This window comes from Mustela lutreola, chromosome 5 (assembly GCF_030435805.1).
Source record: "Mustela lutreola isolate mMusLut2 chromosome 5, mMusLut2.pri, whole genome shotgun sequence".
NCBI classification, from domain to species: domain Eukaryota; kingdom Metazoa; phylum Chordata; class Mammalia; order Carnivora; family Mustelidae; genus Mustela; species Mustela lutreola.
This window is the reverse complement of record NC_081294.1, coordinates 159,703,239-159,726,233: the sequence shown is the minus strand read 5'-3', so window position 1 is coordinate 159,726,233 and position 22,995 is coordinate 159,703,239. Positions and strand designations below refer to the sequence as shown.

The 22,995-nt window shown below is 41.9% G+C and overlaps 1 pseudogene; it reads left to right on the top strand.

The window, feature by feature from the left end:
- The first annotated feature begins 18,527 nt into the window (after positions 1–18,527).
- On the top strand, positions 18,528–19,809 carry LOC131831458 (mortality factor 4-like protein 2; annotated as a pseudogene).
- The last annotated feature ends 3,186 nt before the right edge of the window (positions 19,810–22,995 follow it).

The window sequence follows — 22,995 nt, the reverse complement described above, 5'->3', positions numbered from 1 at the left end:
GGCCAATTGTATGGTAATAGTGTCTTTGGTGACAGATGGAAGCTGCTCTTGTGGTCAGCATAGTATAAGGTAAAAACCTATCCAATCATTAAAATGTCCACCTGACTTTAACAAAACATTCTGTGTCAACTATGCTTCAAATAAAAGTAGTCAGAATGTGTATGTATACAGATATATTGATTTGTTTGATTTGACAGAAGCCCAGAGACAATCCAGCTGATATTAGCCTCACTCAGCTTGTCTAGGGTCCAAAGGTAACTGGTCTCTTGGGGAAGACCCAACTCTTCTCTTCTGTGATAATTTTACATCTAGATCCCTTCTTTGCTGATTTCTGTTTCAGCTTCCTTTGCCAGCTTTTTCCTGTGTGCCCCTTTGATTTGTGCTCAGTCATAGGCCACATGTTCTTCTTCTCTCCATTCTCTACCACATGAGGAAGCCCATCTATACCCCAGTTTTAGAGAGCACCTCTCTGCTCTTATTCTTCTCTCCCCTGGCTTCTTGAGCCTGTGTATCTGCTTAGGGACAAGGGGCAACAGATGCATCACTAAATTGTATTCCTGAAACTTAAAAAGAAAAAAAAAAGTAATATGTTTGGTAACATTCTATAGTTGTTCACAACCAGCACATTGAAAGTTTCATTATATTACCTGTTGAAAGAATAAGCTGCCAGGTGAAGCTGTCTAGTCCCTGAGAAGATACACAGCTCTAGATATTGGTCCCTGGGCCATGAGCGCTCCTGAGAGCACATGGGGTGCCACTACTGTGAGGGGCTGGGAGCCTCGCCAGCTGGGAAGAACACAGCCTTTTTGCAGTTCCAACGTCATCACCACAATGCACTACCAGAGTATGAGTCTCGCCCCAAACCATCCCCTGAGAGAGCTGCATGCAGGTGCCAGCCCAGCGGTCTTGGTCCCAGGAAGGCTGAGAATTCCCAGCCCAAGCCACCAGGAGAATTTCAATGTGCTGTCGCTGCTTGGAACCTCTCTGGCAGTGTGGAGCTGACCAGACAGCCACCACTTTCATGGTTTTGGGTACAAGCAGGACTTCCTGTGTCCCCAGGGACTGCAGATTGGAATGTGCTCTGCCAGCGGCCAAGGGGGAACTTATGTGCTCTGCAACACCCAGACTGAGGCTTCTCTCTGAGACAGAGGTCAGGGTGCAGTTTACTTCCCTCTAAACCTCCAAAAACCATCTAAAGCTGTCAAGGTCACTTGGTGTTCTTTACAAATGCATTCTTTTTTTTTTTTTCCAATTTATTTATTTTCAGAAAAACAGTATTCATTATTTTTTCACCACACCCATTGCTACATGCAATTTGTGCCCTCTATAATACCCTACACCTGGTACCACAATCTCCCACACCCCCGCCACTTCAAACCCCTCAGATTGTTTTTCAGAGTCCATAGTCTCTCGAGATTCACCTCCCCTTCAAATTTACCCCAACTCCCTTCTCCTCTCTAACACCCCTTGTCCTCCATGATATTTGTTATGCTCCACAAATAAGTGAAACCATATGATAATTGACTCTCCCTGCTTGACTTATTTCACTCAGCATAATCTCTTCCAGTCCTGTCCATGTTGCTACAAAAGTTGGGTATTCGTCCTTTCTGATGAAGGCATAATACTCCATAGTGTATATGGACGACATCTTCCTTATCCATTCATCCATTGAAGGGTATCTTGGTTCTTTCCAAGTTTGGCGACCGTGGCCATTGCTGCTATAAACATTGGGGTACAGATGTCCCTTCTTTTCACGACATCTGTATCCTTGGGGTAAATACCCAGGAGTGCAATTGCAGAGTCATAGGGAAGCTCTATTTTTAATTTCTTGAGGAATCTCCAAACTGTTCTCCAAAGAGACTACACCAACTTGCATTCCCACCAACAGTGTAAGAAAGTTCCCCTTTCTCCACATCCTCTCACACACATGTTGTTTCCTGTTTTGTTAATTTTGGCCATTCTAACTGGTGTAAGGTGATATCTCAATGTCGTTTTAATTTGAATCTCCCTGAGGGCTAGTGATGATGAACATTTTTTCATGTGTCTGATAGCCATTTGTATGTCTTGATGGGAGAAGTATCTGTTCATATCTTCTGCCCATTTTTTGATATGCTTGCCTGTTTCGTGTGTGTTGAGTTTGAGGAGTCCATTATAGATCTGGATTATCAACCTTTTGTCTGTACTGTCATTTTCAAATATCTTCTCCCATTACGTGGGTTGCCTCTTTGTTTTCTCTACTGTTTCCTTTGCTGTGCAGAAGCTTTTGATTTTGATGAAGTCCCAAAAGTGCATTTTCACTTTTGTTTCCTTTGCCTTTGGAGACATATCTTGAAAGAAGTTGCTGTGGCTGATATCAAAGAAGTTGCTGTGCCTATGTTCTCCGCTAGGATTCTGATGCATTCCTGTCTCACGTTGAGGTCTTTTATCCATTTTGAATTTATCTTTGTGTACAGTGTAAGAGAATGGTCGAGTTTCATTCTTCTACATATAGCTGTCCAGGTTGCCCAGCACCATTTATTGAAGAGAATGTGTTTTTTCCACTGTATATTTTTTTTCCTGTTTTGTCGAAGATTAATTGAGCATAGAGGTGAGGGTCCATATCTGGGCTCTCTACTCTGTTCCACTGGTCTATGTGTCGGTTTTTATGCCAGTACCATGCTGTCTTGGTGATCCCAGCTTTGTAATAAAGCTTGAAATCAGGTAACGTGATGCCCCCAGCTTTAGTTTAGTTTTCAACATTTCCATAGCAATTATGGGTCTCTTCTGATTCCATACAAATTTTACGATTATTTTCCCCAGCTCTTTGAAGATGACGGGTGGAATTTTGATCGGAATGGCATTAAAAGTATATATTGCTCTAGGCAATATAGACATTTTAACAATGTTTATTCTTCCGATCCAAGAGCATGGAATGGTCTTCAATCTATTTGTGTCTTCTTCAGTTTCTTTCATGAGTGTTCTGTAGTTCCTCCAGTACAGATCCTTTACCTCTTTGGTTATATTTATTCCCAGATATCTTATGGTTCTTGGTGCTATAGTAAATGGAATTGATTCTCTAATTTCCCTTTTTGTATTTTCATTGTTAGTGTATAAGAAAGCCACTGATTTCTGCACATTGTCTTTGTATCCTGCCACATTGCTGAATTGCTGTATGAGTTCCAGTAGTTTGGGGGTGGAGTCTTTTGGGTTTTCCATATAAAGAATCATGTCATCTATGAAGAGAGAGAGTTTGACTTCTTCATTACCAATTTGGATACCTTTTATTTCTCTTTGTTGTCTGATTGCTGTTGCTAGGACGTCTAATACTATGTTGAACAAGAGTGGTGAAAGTGGGCATCCTTGTCGTGTTCCTGATCTCAACGGGAAGGCTGCAAGCTTTTTCCCAATGAGGACGATATTTGCTGTGGGTCTTTCATAGATAGATTTGATGAGGTTCAGGAATGTTCCTTCTAGTCCTATACTTTGAAGCGTTTTAATCAGTAACGGATGCTGGATTTTGTCAAATGGTTTTTCGGCATCAATTGAGAGGACCATGTGGTTCTTCTCTCTTCTCATATTAATTTGTTATATCACATTGATTGATTTGCAAATGTTGAACCATCCTTGTAGCCCAGGGATGAATTCCACCTGGTCATGGTGGATAATCTTTTTAAAGTGCTGTTGGATCCTGACGGCTAGCATCTTGTTGAGAATCTTAGCATCCATATGCATCAGTGTGGATAATCTTTTTAAAGTGCTGTTGGATCCTGTTGGCTAGGATCTTGAGAATCTTGGCATCCATATGCATCAGTGATATTGGTCTTGAATTCTCCTTTTTGGTAGGGTCTTTTCCTGGTTTGGGGATCAGGGTAATGCTGGCTTCATAGAAAGAGTCTGAAAGTTTTCGTTCTGCTTCAATTTTTTGAAACTGCTTCAGGAGAATAGGTATTATTTCTTCTTTGAATGTTTGGTAGAATTCCCCAGGGAATCTTTCAGGTCCTGCGCTCTTGTTTTTTGGGAGGTTTTTGATGACTGTTTCAATCTCGTTATTAGATATCGGTCTATTCAGGTTGTCAATTTCTTCCTGGTTCAATTTTTGTAATTTATATTTTTCCAGGAATGCATCCATTTCATCTAGGTTTCTAAGCTTATTGGCATATAACTGTTGATAATAACTTCTGATGATTGTTTCTACTTCCTTGGTGTTCATTGTGATCTCTCCCTTTTCATTCCTAATTTTATGAATTTGGGCTTTCTCTCTTTTCTTTTGGATTAGTGTGGCCAATGGTTTATCAATCTTAGTGATTCTTTAAAAAAACAACTTCTAGTTTCATTGATACATTCTACTGTATCTCTGGTTTCTACCTTACTGATCTCAGCTCTAATCTTGATGATTTTCCTGCTTATGCGTGAAGTTGGTCTGATAAGTTGTGATTCTCCAGTTCTTTAAGGCATAGAGACAGCTGCTGTGTTCTGCATTTTTCAATTTTTTTGAAGGAGGCTTGGATGGCTATGTATTTTCCCCTTAGGGCTGTTTTTGCTGTATCCCATAGATTTTGGACCGAAGTATCTTCATTCTCTTTGGTTTCCATGAATTGTTTCAGTTCTTCTTTGATCTCCTGATGGATCCAAGCATTCTTAAGCAAGGTGGTATTTAGCTTCCAGGTCTTTGAGTTCATTCTGAACTTTTACTTGTGATTGAGTTCCAGTTTCAAAGAATTGTGATCTGAGAATATGCAGGGAATAATCTCAGTCTTTTGGTATCGGTTGAGTCCTGATTTGTGACCCAGTATGTGGTCTATTCTGGAGAAGGTTCCATGTGCACTTGAGAAGAATGAGTATTCTGTTGTGTTAGGGTGGAATGCTCTGTATATATCTATGATGTCCATCTGGTCCAATGTGTCATTCAATGTTCTTGTTTCTTTATTGATTTTCTGCATCGATGATCTGTCTAATTCTGAGAGAGTCATGCTAAGATCTCCTACGATTAGTGTATTCATGTCAAGATGACTCTTTATCTTGATTAACAGTTTCCTTAAGTGTTTGGCTGATCCCATATTGGGAGCATAGATATTTACAATTGTTAGATCATCTTGGTGGATAGTCCCTTTAAAGATTTTGTAGTGTCTTTCTGTATCTCTGACTACAGTCTTTAGTTTCAAGTCTCATTTATCTGATATGAGAATCACTACCCCAGCCTTCTTTTGAGGCCCATTGGCATGAAAGATGTTTCTCCATCCCTTCACGTTCAGCGTGCGTGTATCTTTAGGATCAAAATGGGTCTCTTGTAGACAACATATGTATGGGTCCTGTTGTTTTATCCAATCTGCAACCCTGTGCCATTTTATGGGTGCATTTAGGCCATTCACATTGAGAGTGATTATTGATAGATACGTTTTTACTGACATTGAGTTACCTTTGAAGTCTTTCTTTCTGTAGACTGTCTCTATATTTCTGTTCAATGCTATTCTTGGGATTTTTACTCTTTTATAGAACCCCCTTTAATATTTCCTGCAATGTCGGCTTGGTGGTTGCATAGTCTTTTAAGCCTTGCCTGTCTTGAAAGCTCTTTATCTCTCCATCCATTTTGAATGTCAGTCTAGCTGGATAAAGTATTCTTGGCTGCATGTTCTTCTCATTTTGTGTCATGAATATATCTTGCCAGCCTCTTCTGGCTTGCCAGGTCTCTGTGGACAAGTCTGACGTTATTCTGATGGGCTTCCCTCTGTAAGTAAGGAGCCTCTTTGCCCTGACAGCATTCAAAAGATTATCCCTACAATTATAATTCCTCAATTTGACTATCAGTTGTCGTGATGTATTTTTGGAATGTATAATCTTGGGTGGAGACTGTTCAGCCTCTAGTACATGAACGCTGGTCCCATTCGCGAGATTGGGAAAATTGTCATGAAGGACTTGTTCCACTCTATCTTCTAGAACTCTTTCTTTCTCCTCCCCTTCAGGGATTCCAATAATTCTGACGATGGAATGCTTCATGGCATCATTTATATCCCTGATTCTGTTTTCGTGGTTTCTAAGCTGTTTGATCCAGGCTTCCTCCTGATCCTTTCTCTCTATCTGTTTGTCTTACAAATCACTAATTCTATTTTCTGTCTCAGTTACCCTAACTTTGAGAGAGTTTAGATTAGATTTGAACTCATTGAGAGCATTGTGAACCTCCTCCCTGGTAGCTTTAATCTCTGCCCTAACATTGTGAACATCCTGTCTGGTTGCTTTCAGTTTGGCCCTAATCAATTCTGTTTGCTCATCCATGGCTTTCTCCATCCTAGCTATTGCCTGGATAATTGTTAGCTGAATTCTCTTTCTGATATATTGTCTATGTTGATAGCCGTTAGCTCTGTTCCAGAAGGTCCATCCTCTGTATTTTTCTTCTGTTGGGCATTCCTCCTCCTAGTCATTTTGGTTGGAGATGACTGTACAAATGTAGCTGGATGTATCAACTGTGGTGCAGTAAAGGTGCACTCTGGAACACTTCTGAGCAATCAGGATTCCCCACCCAAATGAGAGACAAAAGAAAAGAAAAACAAAAGAAAAAAAAAGAAAAGAAGATAAAAAATAGAGAGGTGAGAGAGAGACAGGAAAGAAAGGGAAGATAAAAAGAAGGCTCAGCCCAGATGTGCCCCAAGGTAAGATTTATGAAGTAGACAAACAAAAAGGGATAAAAAGACTGATACAAGTATATTACAAGAAAAAAAATATATATATGCAAATAAAGAATGAACCGGGGCGCCTGGGTGGCTCAGTGTGTTAAAGCCTCTACCTTCGGCTCAGGTCATGATCTCAGGGTCCTGGGATCGAGCCCCACATCAGGATGTCTGCTCAGCAGGGAGCCTGCTTCCTCCTCTCTCTCTCTGCCTGCTTCTCTGCCTACTTGTGATCTCTGTCAAATAAATAAATAAATTCTTAAAAAAAAATAAAGAACCTCGTCAAAAAGAACCCCCAAGTGTAAAATTTATATGCTCTCAGTACAAACACAAAAAACACAGAAACACTGGTGGAATGGGAGAGTTCTTATAAATTCTCACTGTGTGCGAGGAAGGTTGTTTTGATTCTTCCTGGATCTATCTTGATATCTTTGTTAAAGGACTCAACTTTCCTACGATAAAGGGGATTAAAAATTGGTTTACCTATAGGGGAAGTATTGATTGGAGAAAGGGGGTTACGTTGAAGTTTAACTCTATATGAATATTAGAGGATAAAAATAAAAAGGAATAAACTAGACTAAACTAAACTAAAATTTTAAAAAGGGGAATTCAAAAAATAAAAATGCAAAAGAAAAACATAGGTGTATGTATCAAAAAGTTCAGGTTAGAAAGGTATTATGGAATTTGATGTTTGATGTACTGTACAACTGGCTGTGATGGTAAATAGGTTAAAAAAATTACCTATGTGTAAAAAAAAATAATAATAATAAAGAACCGGAATTGTGGGAACGAGTGAACAATACAAGTTTTCCTATGAAGTAGTGGTTGTTCTCTTGTAGTCCATTTTTTTTCTTTCTTGGTTTGTTTTCTGGGGGAGGGGCCTGCCACGTGGGTTGTCAGTCAATGATGTTTCCTTAGTTAAGTCCTCCCGCCCCCCTCAAGGGGGTGGGCTGTGAGGAAACTGTTTTTTTTCAGGCTTTTGTTCTCTGGTGGTTTTTATGCTTGTTCACTTTTTTTTTTTTTCTCTCCCCTTTACCGCCTTTGATGCTTGTTGTAGTTTTAGAGGAAAACAAACTGCAGCCTGATCTCCCTCTCAGAGAGAAGCCTCAGTCTGGGTGCAGAGCCTAAATAAGTTCCCCCTTGGCCGCTGGCAGAGCAGGTTCCAAGTTGCAGACCCTGGGGGCACAGGATCTTTTGCTTGTACCCAAAGCCAAGGCAGTGGCAGCTGTCTGGAAGCTCCCGACCGCCAGAGAGGTTCCAAGCAGCAATCGCACACTGAGAGTTTGCTGCTTGCCTGGGCTGGGAGTGCCCGGCTTGTGCGCACCTCTTTCAGAGTCGGCTATGGGTCGGGCGTGCATCTTGGGCACTGAGAACGGGGCGCTGGTCCGTAAGCACCAGGCTGGGCTTTTGCGTACCTCTGTCACGGGAGAGTTGGGGCGCGCGGCTTAGGCTTTGAAACAATGGCGCTGGTCAAAGAGCAACGGCTGGGCCTTTGTAGCTCAGGGGAGCATGAGGGACTGGGCACGTATCTCAAGCTTTGTGGTAGAGCTCGCACATTCTGCTGACCAGTATGGCTCCCATCCCATCAAAGTAACTAGAACCCATGCATTCTCGGGCGCGCTGGCAGCTTAGGAACCAAGATCTGGTTTCTCTGCCACACTATCTCTGCCTCAGGGCCGGGGGGGCTCTCCTGGAACCGGGCACTTAAGCCCCTGTCCCTAGCCACCCCGATTCCCAAAATTTTCCCCCATAATCCTTTCCTCTTTTGGAGTGCTTTCAACCAGTCTCCAAGTTAATGCTGGTCCCCAGACGCAGGGCACTCTTGCTCATATTGGGGTATTACTTTCCAACCGGTCACGTCTTGTGGCTCCCTCCCCCTTTTGTTTATCTTCTGATATCAGTCCGCCATTCCCACTCTGCTTTACCTGCCCACTGGCGTCTTCTGCCCCTGTAGAGATCCAGACGTGTATAATTCTGATCTCAGGCTGATTTCATGAGTGATCGGAGTTCTTTGGTAGGTAATCAGCACCCTTTGGGGTACCGGCTGAAAAGGTGCCTCCTCCTACTCCCCCGCCATCTTGTCCCCCCTTTTATAGATAATTTTTTAAGCTATCTACCATCACAGTGAGATATACAATTCCAATGAGATGTATCAAATTCCAGGAAAACCTTTTAACCTGAACTTTTACCCACATTTTTCTTTTACTTTTCTATTTTTTAAATTTGTTAAAGTTTCATTTTATTTTAGTTTAGTTTATTCTTTTTTTATTTTTATTTTTTAATATTCATATAGCATTAAACTTCAAGGTAGTCCCCTTTCCCCAATCAATGCTACCCCTATAGCTAAACCAATTTTTAATCCGCCTTTATCTTAGGAAAGTTGAGTTCCTTTACAAAGATATCGTGATACATATAGTAAGAATCAAAATAACCTTCCTGCTCCACACTGAGAATTTATAACCACTCTCCCATCTCTTACTTCCGCTAGTGTTTCTGTGTATTTGTTTTTGTCCTGGTAGTATATAAATCGTATACTTGGGGTTCCTTTTGACGAGGTGCCTTTTTTTTTGTCTTGCCTTAAAACATATATATATATATATATATATGTATATAATCTTGTCATCTACTTTTACCAGTCTTTTTATTTGTCTATTTATGTTTGTTTGCCTCATAAATCTTACCTTGGGGCCCATTTGGGTGGGATCTTCTCTTTTATCTTTCTTTTTTTTCCCTGTTTCTCTCAACCTCTCTCTTTTCTTTTTCTTTTTTCTCTCCTCCATTTTTATTTAATTTGTGTGGGAACTATTATTGATTGCTCAGAAGCGCTCCAGGGTGCACGCTGACTGCACCATATTGCATACATCCAGCTACATCCGTTCAGCCATCTCTCACCAAAATGACCAGGAGGAGGAATGCCCAACAGAAGAAAAATTCAGAGGCTGGGCCATCTGCAACAGAGCTAATGGCTATAGACATAGACAATAGGTCGCGAGGGAATTCAAACTGACAATTTTACAAGCAATACCTAGTTTCGAGAAAGCCATGGATGACAAAATGAAATAGATTAGGACAGAGCTGGAAGCCACCAGGGATTATGTTCACAATGTTAGGAGAGAACGTAAATCCACCAGGGATGATATTCACAATGTTCTCAATGAGTTCCAATCTAATCTAAATGACATAAAAGCTACGGTAACTGAGACAGAAGATAGAATTAGTTATCTGGAGGAAAAACAGATAGATAGAAAGGACCAGGAGGAAGCCGGGAACAAATAGCTTAGAAACCATGAAAACAGAATTAGGGAAATAAATGACACCATGAAATGTTCCAGCATCAGAATTATTGGAATCCCTGAAGGGGAGGAGAAAGAAAGAAGTCTAGAAGATATAGTGGAACAAACACTCTATGAAAATTTTCCAATCTCACAAATAGAAACAGCGTTCATGCACTAGAGGCAAAACAGTATCTAACCACGATTATACATTCTAAGAAAACATCAAGGCATCTGATAGTAAAATTGAGAAATCGTAGTTGTATATACAATCTTTTGAAAGCCACTAGGACAAAGAAGCTCCTTACAGACAGAGGAAAGCCCCATCAGAATAACGTCAGACCTGTCCACAGAGACCTCGCAAGCCAGAAGAGGCTGGCAAGATATATTCAGGGCACAAAATGAGAAGAACATGCAGCCAAGAATACTTTATCCAGCAAAACTGACATTTAAAATGGATGGAGAGGTAAAGAGTTTCCAAGACCTACAAGGCTTAAAAGACTGTGCAACCACCAAGTTGACACTGCAGGAAATATTAATGGGGGTTCTATAAGAGAGTAAAAATCCCAAGAATAGCATTGAACATAAATATAGAGACAACCTACAGAAAGAAATTCTTCAAAGGTAACACGATGTCAATAAAAATGTATCTCTCCATAATCACTATCAATGTGAATGGCCTAAATGTACCCAGAAAATGACACAGGGTTGCATATTGAATAAAACGACAGGACCCATCCATATGTTGTCTACAAGAGATCCATTTAGAAACTAAGGATACACCCAGACTGAAAGTGAAGGAATGGGGAAGTATCTTTCATGGCAATGGGTCTCAAAGGAAGGCCAGGGTAGCAATTCTCATACCAGATAAATTAGATTTTAAGGTAAAGACTGTAATCAGAGATACGGAAGGACACTACATCATTCTTAAAGGGACTATCTATCAAGATGAGCTAACAATTGTAAATATCTATGCCCCCAATATGGGAGCCCCCAATTACATATGAAAACTATTTATCAAGATAAAGAGTCGTATTGATATGAATACATCAATAGTAGGAGATCTTAACATACCTCTCCCAGAAATGGACAGATCATCAAAGCTTAAAATCAGTAAAGACACAAGAGCATTGAATGACACATTGGACCAGATGGACCTCATTGATATATATAGAACATTCCACCCTAAAACTACAGAATACTCATTCTTCTCAAGTGCACATGGAACCTTCTCCAGAATAGACCACATATTGGGTCACAAATCAGGACTCAACTGATACCAAAAGACTGAGATTATTCCCTGCACATTCTCAGATCACAATGCTTTGAAACTGGAGCTCAATCACAAGGAAATGCTTGAAAAGAACTCAAATTCCTGATAGCTAACGACCACCTTGCTTAAAAATTCTTGGATCAACCAGGAGATCAAAGAAGAGCTGAAACAATTCATGGAAACCAATGAGAATGAAGACACTTTGGTCCAAAACCTATGCGATACAGCAAAGGCAGTCATAGGGGAAATACACAGCCCTCCAAGCTTCCTTCAAAAAAATTGAAAAATCCAGAATACACCATCTGTCTCCATACCTTAAAGAACTGGAAAATCCACAACAAATCAAACCAACTCCACACACAAGAAGGGAAATAATCAAGATTAGAGCAGAGATGAAAGAAGTAGAAACTAGAGATACAGTAGAACGTATCAATGAAACTAGAACCTGGATTTTTGAAAGATGAATAATATCGATAAATCATTGGCCACATTAATCCAAAAGAAAAGAGAGAAAGCCCAAATTAATAAAATTATGAATGAAAACAGAGAGATCATAACGAACAACAAGGAAGTAGAAACAATCATCAGAAGTTATTATCAACAGTTATATGCGAATAAGTTTAGCAATGTAGATGAAATGGATGCATTCCTGGAAAACTATAAACTCCCAAAATTGAACCAGGAAGAAATTGACATCCTGAACAGACGATAACTAGTAATGAGATAGAAGCAGTGATCAAAAACATCCCAAAAATCAAGAGCCCTGGACCATACAGATTCCCTGGGGAATTCTACCAAACTTTCAAAGACGAAAGAACACCTATTATCCTGAAGCTGTTTCAAAAAACTGAAACAGAAGGAAAACCTCCAGACTCTTTTTATGAAGCCAGCATTACCCTGATCCCCAATATAGGCGAGGGTCTCACCAAAAAGGGGAATTTCAGACCAACATCACTGATTAATATGGATGCTAAGATTCTCAGTAAGATCCTAGCAAACAGGATCCAACAACACATTAAAAAGTTTATCCACCATGACCAGGTGGGATTCATCCCTGGGTTACAAGGGACATAACCCTTACATCCCTTGTAAGGATAGTTCAACATTTACAAATCAATCAGTGTGACAGAACAAATCAATAAGAGAAGAGAGAAGAACCACATGGTCCCCTCAATTGATGAAAAAAAAATAAATAAAAAACCTTTAGAATAAATCCAGCATCCGTTCCTGATAAAATGCTTCAATGTATAGGGATAGAGGGAATATTCCTGACCTTCATAAAATCTATCTATGCAAGACCCAAAGAAAATATCATCCTCAATGGGAAAAAGCTCAGAGCCTTCCCGTTGAGTTCAGGAACATGACAAGGATGCCCTCTCTCACCACTCTTGTTCAAAGTAGTATTAGAAGCCCTAGCAACAGCAATCAGACAACAAAGAGCAATAAAGGGTATCCAAATTGGCAATGAAGATGTCAAACTCTCTCTCTTTGCAGATTGCATGATGCTGTATGTGGAAAACCCAAAAGACTCCACCCCCAAACTACTAGAACTCATACAGCAATTCAGTAACGTGGTGGGAAACAAAGTCAAAGTACAGAAATCAGGGGCTTTCTAATACACTAACAATGAAAATACAGAAAGGGAAATTAGAAAATCAATTCCATTTACTCTACCACCAAAAACCATAAGATACCTGGGAATAAACCTAACCAAAGTGCTACTGGATCTGTACTCGAGAAACTACACAACACTCATGAAAGAAATTGAAGAAGACACAAAAAGCCCGTTCAACCAATGGCGGAAGACCATTCCATGCTCTTGGATCGGAAGAATAAACATTGTTAAAATGCCTATAATGTCTAGAGCAATCTATACTTTTAATGCCATTCCGATCAAAATTCCTCTGGTATTCTTCAAACAGCTGGATCAAATAATCCTAAAAATTGTATGGAATTAGAAGAGATCCTGCATTGCTAACTAAATGTTGAGAAAGAAAAACAAAACTGGGGGCATCACGTTACCTGATTTCAAGCTTTACTACAAAGCTGTGATCACCAAGACAGCACTGTACTGGCATAAAAACAGACACATAGACTAGTGGAATAGAGGAGAGAGCCCAGATATGGATCCTCAAGTCTATGGTCAAATAATCTTCGAAAAAGCAGGAAAAAATATACAGTGGAAAAAAGACAGTCTCTTCAATAAATGGTGCTGGGAAAACTGGGCAACTATATGTAGAAGAATGAAACTCGACCATTCTCTTACACCGTACACAAAGATAAACTCAAAATGGAAAATGACCTCAACATGAGACAGGAATCCATCAGAATCCTAGAGGAGAACATAGGTAGTAACCTCTTCAATATCAGCCACAGCAGCTTCTTTCAAGATATATCCCCAAAGGCAAAGGAAACAAAAGCAAAAATAAACTTTTGGGACTTCATCAAGATCAAAAGCTTGTGCATTGCAAAGGAAACAGTCAAGAAAACCAAGAGGCAACCCAGAGAATGTGAGACTATATTGACAAATGACAGTATAGACAAAAGGTTGATATCCAGGATCTACAAAGAACTTCTCAAACTCAACACACTCAAAACAGATAACAATGTCCAAAAATGGGCAGAAGACATGAACAGACACTTCTCCAATGAAGGCATACAAATGGCTATCAGACACATGAAAAAATGTTCATCATCACTAGCCATCACGGTGATTCAAGTTAAAACTACATTGAGATAACAACTTACACCAGTTAGAATGGCCAAAATTAGCAAGACAGGAAACAACATGTGTTGGAGAGGATGTGGAGAGAGGGAAACCCTCTTCCACTCTTGGTGAGAATGCAAGTTGATGAAGCCACTTTGGAAAACAGTGTGCAGATTCTGTAAGAAATTAAAAATAGAGCTTCCCTTTGACCCTGCCATTGCACTCCTGGTTATTTATCCCAAAGATACAGATGTAGTGAAAAGAAGGGCCACCTGTACCCCAATGTTTATAGCAACAATGGCCACAGTCGCCAAACTGTGGAAAGAACCAAGACGCCCTTCCACTGATGAATGGATAAGGAAGATGTGGTCCCTATACACTATGGAGTACTATACCTTCATCAGAAAGGATGAATACCCATCTTTTTATCAACATGGATGGGACTGGAAGAGATAATGCTAAGTGAAATAAGTCAAGCAGATATAGCCAATTATCATATGGTTTCACTTATTTGTGGAGCATAACAAATAACATGGAGGACATGGATAGATGGAGAGGAAAAGGGAGTTGAGGGAAATTGGAAGGGGAGTTGAACATGAGAGACTATGGACTATGTAAAACAATCTGAAGGTTTTGAATGGGTCGGGGGTGGGAGGCTGGGGGAGTCAGGTGGTGGGTTTTATGGAGGGCACGTATTGCATGGAGCACTGGGTGTGGTGCATAAACAATGAAATCTCTTACACTGAAAAGAAATGAAAGAAAAATGGTTTCTCTAGGTGATACATTTAGCATTATATTGTTGAAACTTGCAGCCTGCCCATGTCTATATGTGTGTGTATGTGTGTGTGTGTGTGAGTGTATACATATATATAAATTACAAAAGAAATATTAATTTATCATCTTGAAAGAGAAGTTATCTGTTTTCCTTTAAAACTTGGTTTCCAGGTGATGATAGCAGGAGTGTCACTGATAATGCCATCAGTAATTGGCCAGTTGACCTGCCCAGTGATTCGTCACCAGAATGAGGGCAATCTGAGAAATCCCTGATGATGGGCCAGGTTATAGTGGTGACATCACATGATGGTGAAATCACATGAAGAAGATATTTTGAGGTCCCAGGGTTGTTATAAAAGCTCAGCAACGACCCAAGCTGCAATGAAGAAAGAGATGGTGGTTCAGTCACAGTACTTCCTGGACTTCTGGGCTCTGTTCTTATCACATGCCCATGGCAAGCCCCCAGACCATTCTTCCTGCCCTGGGTCTCTCTCCAATACTCTACACACGATGATCATGTTAGTACCTGCATTTGTGCCCCTCTGTGGTACTGGGAGTCCTCGAACCTGTACACAGGACCTCCTAGACCTGCTTTGCTCTATGAGGATGCCCCAGGTCCTCTGGGTCACACTCTGGCTTGGCACATGCGAGTGGGACACTGGAAGTAAGAGTACCATGGATTCTCAGCCATCTTGGTACCACATTTTGGGGTCACATTTGCTCTCAGTACAGGAAAGATGAGTCCACATGCTGAGGGAACACTGAGCACATTACTATTCTGGTGTCCTCCAACTTGGCTCAGCACAGGACACATGAAGTCCCTCAGCATCCAGCCAGCCCAGATGTGCACAATGTCTGGAATCCAGACACCTGGCATAGAGGGAATTTTATAAAAACAATTTGGAACTGGGATAAGGAATCACCGCATCACTTTACACAGTGTGATCCAATGGAATACAAGTCCTCAGACCATGAACTGTATGAACCAGATCACCAGTGAGCAAACTAATTCCCCAGACACCTGGGCAACCCAGAGCCCACAGATGATAAAGACAAAGACACAGCATAACAAACAGGAATTCAGTTTTCAGAACAGAACACCCACCAGGAACCAAAAAACTGGGAGCCCTCAGATCCCATTTGACTCTATGCAGATGAGTCACACAGACACTGGGTGGACAAGGAGCCCACATACCTCAAGCTGGACAGCCCAGTGCAGCACAAGACAAGTAAGCCCAAAGAACACGCTTTCCAAGTACCAAGAATCCATGAGTCCTGCATCCCAGCTATGTATCGGGAAAATGATTCACCTATTCAGAAGCATTTCCATGTCCCTTTGGACCTGGAGTCCAAAAACTCAGCTCTCTACTTGGCCAAGAAGACTCCTTGATAGCAGACTCACCATGTGCCCCTGGACCAGGAGACCAACAACCGAGATCTCTGCTAGGGCAAACAGGCACCTGAATAGCAGGCTTACCATGTTTTCATGGACTTGGAGACTAATAAACCAGTTCTCTATATTGTCAAGCAAGCACCTGGAGAGGAGGCTCACCATGAGCCCTTGGACCTGGAAACCAACATCTGAGATGTCTGTTAGGCCACACAGGCACCTGTTAAGTAGGCTAACCTTGTACTTTTGGACCTCAAGACAACTCAGCTGTTTGCCTGGCAAAGTAGGCACTTTGACAGCAGGTTACTACCATATGGCAATGGACCAGGAGACCAACAACTAAAATGTCTGATAGGGTTGGCAGGCACCTTGACAGTGGGCTAAATATGTGCCCTTGGACCTTGAGACAGACAACTCAGCTCTTTGCTTGGTCAAGGACTCAACTTGACAGCAGGTTCCCCATGTGTCCTTGGATCTGGTGACCAACAACTGATCTATCTGATATGGTTGGCAGGCACCTTGACAGTAGGCTAAACATGTGCTCTTGGATCTTGAGTCCAATAAAGGCGTTCTGGTCTATACCAAGCAGACACTTCGACAGGAGGCTCACCATGTTCCCATGGACCTGGAGACCAAAAAGTGAGCTGTCTGGTAAGCTAAGCAGTCACCTTGACAGTGGAGTCACCATGGGCACTTGGATATTGAGCCCAAAAAAGGAGCTCTGAGCTAGGCCAAGGAGACAACTGGACTTGAGGCACACCATGTCCAGTTGGATCTGGCAACCAACAACACAGCTCTTTGCTTGGCCAAGAAGACACCATGACAGTGGGCTCACCATGTGTCAGTGGACCTGGAGGCCAACAACTAAGCTGTCTGATGGACTAAGAAGGCACATTGAGAGTGTGATAACCATGTGCCCTTGGACTTGGAGATCAAGAATGCAGAACTGTGACAAGAAAGTCAGGCTACATGACAGCTGGCTCAGCGTGTGCTTATGGACCAGGACACCAAAAATTCAAGACCACTAGGTCACCTAGTAGAACTGGACAATAGGCTCACGATGTGGCCTTGGACCTGGAGACCAAAAAAGGATATCTGAGCTGGGCCACGCAGACACTGAGAAAGGAGGCTCACCATGTGCCCTTGTAACTCGAGACAAAATCTCAGCTCTATGCTTCCATAAAGAATCACCGGGAGAGTGGACTAACAATGAGCCCTTGGACCTTGAGCCAAAGAAAGGAGCTCTGGACTGGGTGACGCCAACACCTGAAGAACAGGCTGATCATGTGCCCTCGTACCTCAAGAACAACTCAGCTCTTTATTAGGCCAAATGTCCACTGGGAGAGTAGGCTTCCCATGTGCCCTTGATTATGTCAACCAGTAAAGGAACTCTGGGCTAGTCCCAGAATATACCTTGAGAGTGGGATCAGCACATACCCTTGGATGGGGAGGCCAACAACACAGAACTTTGTTAGGCCAAGAAGGAACCTGGATAGCAGGATTACCATGTGTTCTTTAATGTCAATAAGAATAGCACAGCTCTTCACAAGGCCAAGCAGGCAAATTGAGAGTGGGGTTACTATGTGCCCTTGGACCAGGAGAACAACAACTGATCTGTCTAATCAGCCAATCAGACACCTGAGAGCAGGCTCACTGTGCTCCCTTGGACTTCAAAATCATCACCTCAGGTCTGTGCTCAAGCAAGTAGACACGTAGATAACAGGCTTACCATATTCCCTTGAACCTGGAGACCAACAATTCAGCTTTCTGATAGGCCAAACAGGCATTTGTTAAACAAGCTCACTATGGAATCTTGGACCCATACACCAAAAATTCAACTCTCTTCTAGGTCAGGCAGGTGCAGCGACAGCAGGATCACCATGTACCCTTGGAAAGGAGATCAGTAAGTGAGCTGTCTGATAGGCCAAGGACGTACCTGGACAACAGTTTCACCATGTACCCTTGAAACTGTAGACCAACAATGCAGCTGTGCCTTGGGCCAAGAAGCCATGTGGAAAGCGAGTTCACCATTTGACCTTAGACATAGATCCTTCCTTCTCCCAAGAGTACATGACTCTCAAACACTGGGCTTGCCAGTTGATATCAGACTATGAGATATGCAAACCTGCTGAGCATTGCACCAATGTGTCCACAGGAACCATGAAGACCTGGGAGACTTCAAACCCTGAGCCTTCCATCCTAGGATAACACTGGGCTAAGAAGCTGCTGGGACACCAACTTGTCCCAAAACTCTATGACTGTGTCCTTTTCAACACTGCAGAGAAGTGAGCATTTGAGTCCCTTCTTACTTTGGATTCACATCAGCGTCAGGTCCTTGTGGCCTGCTATCTATGTATTATTCATTTTGGGGGAAGTTCTTCTCAGAAGAAAACTACACCATGCCCTAGGAGATGGAACAGTCGTTTGAAGACTTTTTTTTTTATTATTATTAAAACATATGTCAGGACTATAATGGTTGGAGGAATGGCAGTGATCACACATAGGCTGCTGGAAAGAACTGGATTCTCGTTTCAGGCCATCATCAGAAAAACTAAGTTTGCTGTATTGTAACGATCAGAAGATCTGATCCTGATTGCAGAACCATCCCTGATTACAGAAACTAGGTTGTGTCCCCAACCTCATCCTTCCAGACCATTCCAGGAAATCTAGGAGGTTCCATCTGGGAAAACACTAGGAGTTCTTGGAAGGGAAATAAGGGAGAGGATTATTGCTTGGAATAAAAACAGGGTTGAATGAGTTCCAGAAAGCAGGGTTCTCAAACTAATGGACAAAAATATGCAAAAAAAGACAACTTTAAGAAAAGAATGAGAAGCAATATGCAGAGAAGTAAGATGAGAGGGGCTTCCTCAGGAAAGAAGACTGCTGGTCCACAGCAGAAGAATCTGGAACCGGATCTCCCAGGGCCGATGGGGGAGGTCGATCTGCAGAGAACCCCCCTTCAGGATCTGTGAGGAAGACAAGAAAGAACAAGCAGAAGACTCCTGGAAATGGAGATGGTGACAGTACCAGCGATGCACCCCAGCCACCTTGGAAGAAAAGGGCCCGGGCTGATCCCACTGTTGAAAGTGAGGAGGCCTTTAAGAATAGAATGGAAGTTAAAGTGAAGATTCCTGAAGAATTAAAACAATGGCTTGTTGAGGACTGGAACTTAGTTACCAGGCAGAAGCAGCTCTTTCAACTTGCTGCTAAGAAAAATGTAGATGCCATTCTGGAAGAGCATGCAAATTGCAAAAAGTCGCAGGAAAATGTTGGTAACAAGGAATACGCAATTAATGAATTTGTGTCAGGAATAAAAGAATATTTCAATGTGATGTTGGGCATTCAGCTGCTCTACAAATTTGAAAGGCCCCAGTATGCAGAAATCCTCTTGGCTCACCCTGATGCACCAATGTCCCAGGTTTATGGAGCCCCACACCTACTGAGATTATTTGTAAGAATCAGAGCTATGTTGGCATATAGGCCCCTTGATGAGAAGAGCCTTGCATTATTGTTAGGCTATTGCATCTTTTCCTAAAATATCTGGCGAAGAATGTTGCATCTCTGGTTACTGCCAGTCATTACAAAGTGGCTTCGGCTGAGTACCACCTCAAAGCCCTGTGAGGGTCTACTGACCACTCACTGTTACGTCTGGTATCTGTAAACACTCTTTTTGTTCTTAGTCTTTTTCTTGTATAATTGATGTTCTTTAAAACTGTTAATGTATAACATGGCTTATGTTTCAGTTTGTTTTCTGTTTTGTTCTAAACAGAACATGGAAGGAGTGCAAGCTCCTTTTCTCATTTCAAAGTTGCTACCAGTGTAATTAGACAAAGACGAAACATTCAGTAGAACATTTTATTGCCTAGTTGACAACATTGCTTGAAAGCTGGTGGTTCTATCCATTTGACACTACACAATTTTCTAATATGTGTTAATGCTCCGTGACAAAATGCCCTGATTCCTAGTGCAAAGGTTCAACTTAATGTCTATACTAGAAAACCCATGCATTTGTGCTCTTTCTCTCTCTCTTTTTTTAAAATGGTGCTTGAAGTAAAACAGGCCATCCTCTACAAGTCCATCTATGTTGTTTTTAGGCATTCTATCTTTGCACAGATTGTTGAAGGATGGTGATTTGTTTCATGGTTTTTGTATTTGAGTCTAATGCACGTTGTAACTTGATAGAGGCAATGCATTATTGTGTAGCCATGGTTTTCTGGAGAAGTTGATATTTTAGGAATTGTATTTAAGATCTTAAATAAAATTTGTTTCTATATTTCAAAGCCAAAAAAAAAATATGTCAGGAAATGAAGAGGGGTGATGGGAGGAAGTTGTAGAGGAGATCAAGGCCCTGAACACTGTGGAGTCTTTGACTGAGATCCTCCAGTTGAAGGAGTAGTGTTACATCCTCAAAAGACAGGTGGAGGCCTTAAAGCAAGAAGCCAAGCAGTGCAGTGAGAGGCAGGCTCAGCTCCATGAGTTGGAGAGTTTCTTTATTCAAATGAAGGTCTTCCTGGATGTTTCTGCCTTACACGCAGTGCCCAAGGGTTAATGTATGGGCACCCACCCACTATGGAACAGAAGGGGAGTTGGTAAGTGTGTGATCATCTAGAAGAGTGGTGGTGTGCTATGAATTTGAATATTAGGTAAATAAACCATTTAAAATTATGATTTCTTTATAGCTAATTTACAAGAAAAACCCCTGGGTGAGCACAATGAGCAGCCAGTCTTAGAGTCAGTACTGTCCTTTATGAGTCATCACATTCTCCTGACTCTGGGGTCTCCATGGCTCTAAGAATATGTTGGGGGCATATACAGAGTTTCCTCTGAGCATAACCTGCCTGTTCCCATCAACAGTTTTGGACATACTGATCTGTATAACCGAAGCAGAGCAGTTGAGGACAGTACCGTTCTGATTGGAAGGAATAGAGAAGCAGTATGTCTGTACATAGGTATTTCTTCATAAGGCAATTGGGGGAGACAAATTCAGCAGATTTTTGCTAAATCTGAGGTTTCCCCCTGATGTTATGACTTCAGACCATGGCCAAAACAATAGGTGTTTCTCCATGAAAGGTTCCTATGTGAGGCAGTCCTTGGAAGAACAAATATGACAAGATCAAAGAAGCAGGCTAGAGTGAGGCCAGAGGCATGAGACCATTCCCTGTCTCTGGGTCACGAGGTTTTGGGTCAGGGCGGGAGGCAAAATAGTATGAGATGCCAAGATCTTGGGCTCTATTATGACCAAGGAAGTACTGCAGGTGTTGGGTAGATATGTGGGATTCACATTGGGAGTTTTATGTGTATGGGTGTTTGCACAGAGTAAGGCACAGTGTGAGAGAGGTGGGAATAGATGCACCTTGGAGACTTCAGGGTCTTGGAACCACTTCCAAGGGTCAGTGCTGACTTTCTGATAAATTGGACACTGGGGGTCAGAATGGAGTTGGAAGATGAGATTCCTGGCTGGCTCCAGTGACCTGGTGTCTCCAATGGACTCCAACTGACTTTGGAGCGGTAGAGTCTAGAGCTGTGGCTCCTGGGCTGAGCTCAGTTATAGCATTTTGCTCATACCACCTCATTATACCCAGATGGGAACAATGAGGAGGCTTCCTTTGTTGGTTGAAAGTGAAATTCAGGGGAACTTGTTAAAGGAGAGGCTTGAATCCATAAGCTGGATGATGTATGAGCTAATTTGAGGGTGCTGCTTTTGGGAGCCAGTGTGAAGGCTGGTAGAGTCCAGGTAACTTAAATGTAAGTGGGGTATGGGTTGCTTGTGTGTAATCCTAGCACTTGAAACATCCTGTGTTTATCAGCTCAGACCCTGCTCACCCTGTCCTGGGTTCCACAAACATCAGGCCCCTGGGTTGGCTATTACCAGAGAGCGGCTCACACCTTGAGCCTATATTCCTTCATATCGAAAATGGGGACAACTTTACTAGGAGGTGATTGTGTGAGCAGGAGGCAAGAGAAGATAGTTTTGGAGAGGAGATCTACAAAGGCAGGGACAGATGCAGTGTACAGGACGGAAGGAAGAAGGGAAAATTGAATCTGAGCCATTTCCTTGTCCTGGTCTTTCCTCCCCAAAGAGAAAACATCAGCTTTTGGAAGGTAGCAGTGTGCGGGTTGTCTTTGTTCCATACCTGGCCCTCCCTGCCCCTTATGGCTCTAGGGCATCAAAGGAAAGCATCTGTCCAGCAGAAAGCAGATGCTTTCCAATGGAGCCACCCAGGTGCCCCACTCCATGATTAAATCAGTTTTTCACTATTTAATCCGTTTGATTAAGCAACACTTTTTGGGGCTGCCTTCTGTGTGTTGTTAACACTAACACATTGTGTTTTCCTTTGCTCTTTTTAATCACTGAGGAAGTTAGGAATCTTTTCATGTGATTATTGGCTGAAGGCTTTCTCCTTGGGATATTTCTGTTCCAGTATTTTCATGGTTTTAAAGGGACCTACCTTTCTTTCTTGATTTCTAGTTATCCTATCTAGATTTGTATACAGTTCCTTAGCTCAATAGAGCCTTTCCTAGTTTTAGTCCTGTCATGTGGTGGGCAAGATTTTATTTTTTGAAACTTTGAATGAGTAGAGTCCAACTTCCAAACCTTTCTTGTTCTTCCCGATTTTGGTGTTATAGCATTTTGCTCATACCACCTCATTATACACAGATGGGAACAATGAGGAGGCTTCCTTTGTGGGTTGGAAGTGAACTTCAGGGGAACTTGGTAAGGGAGAGACTTACCTCTCCCTAATCTCTGCCACCTCCCCCAGATACTAAAACTGTTTTCCTGTTGTATCTTCCAAAAAACTTCTGATATCCTCTTTCGTATTTAGGCTGCCTCAGTCTGGAATAGCATTTTACGCTCTTCTGTTCCAGGTGGATATTCACGTCCTTTATCACCACTTTGTCAAAATCGGCCCTTTTGGGGTTATCTGTTTCCTCTGATC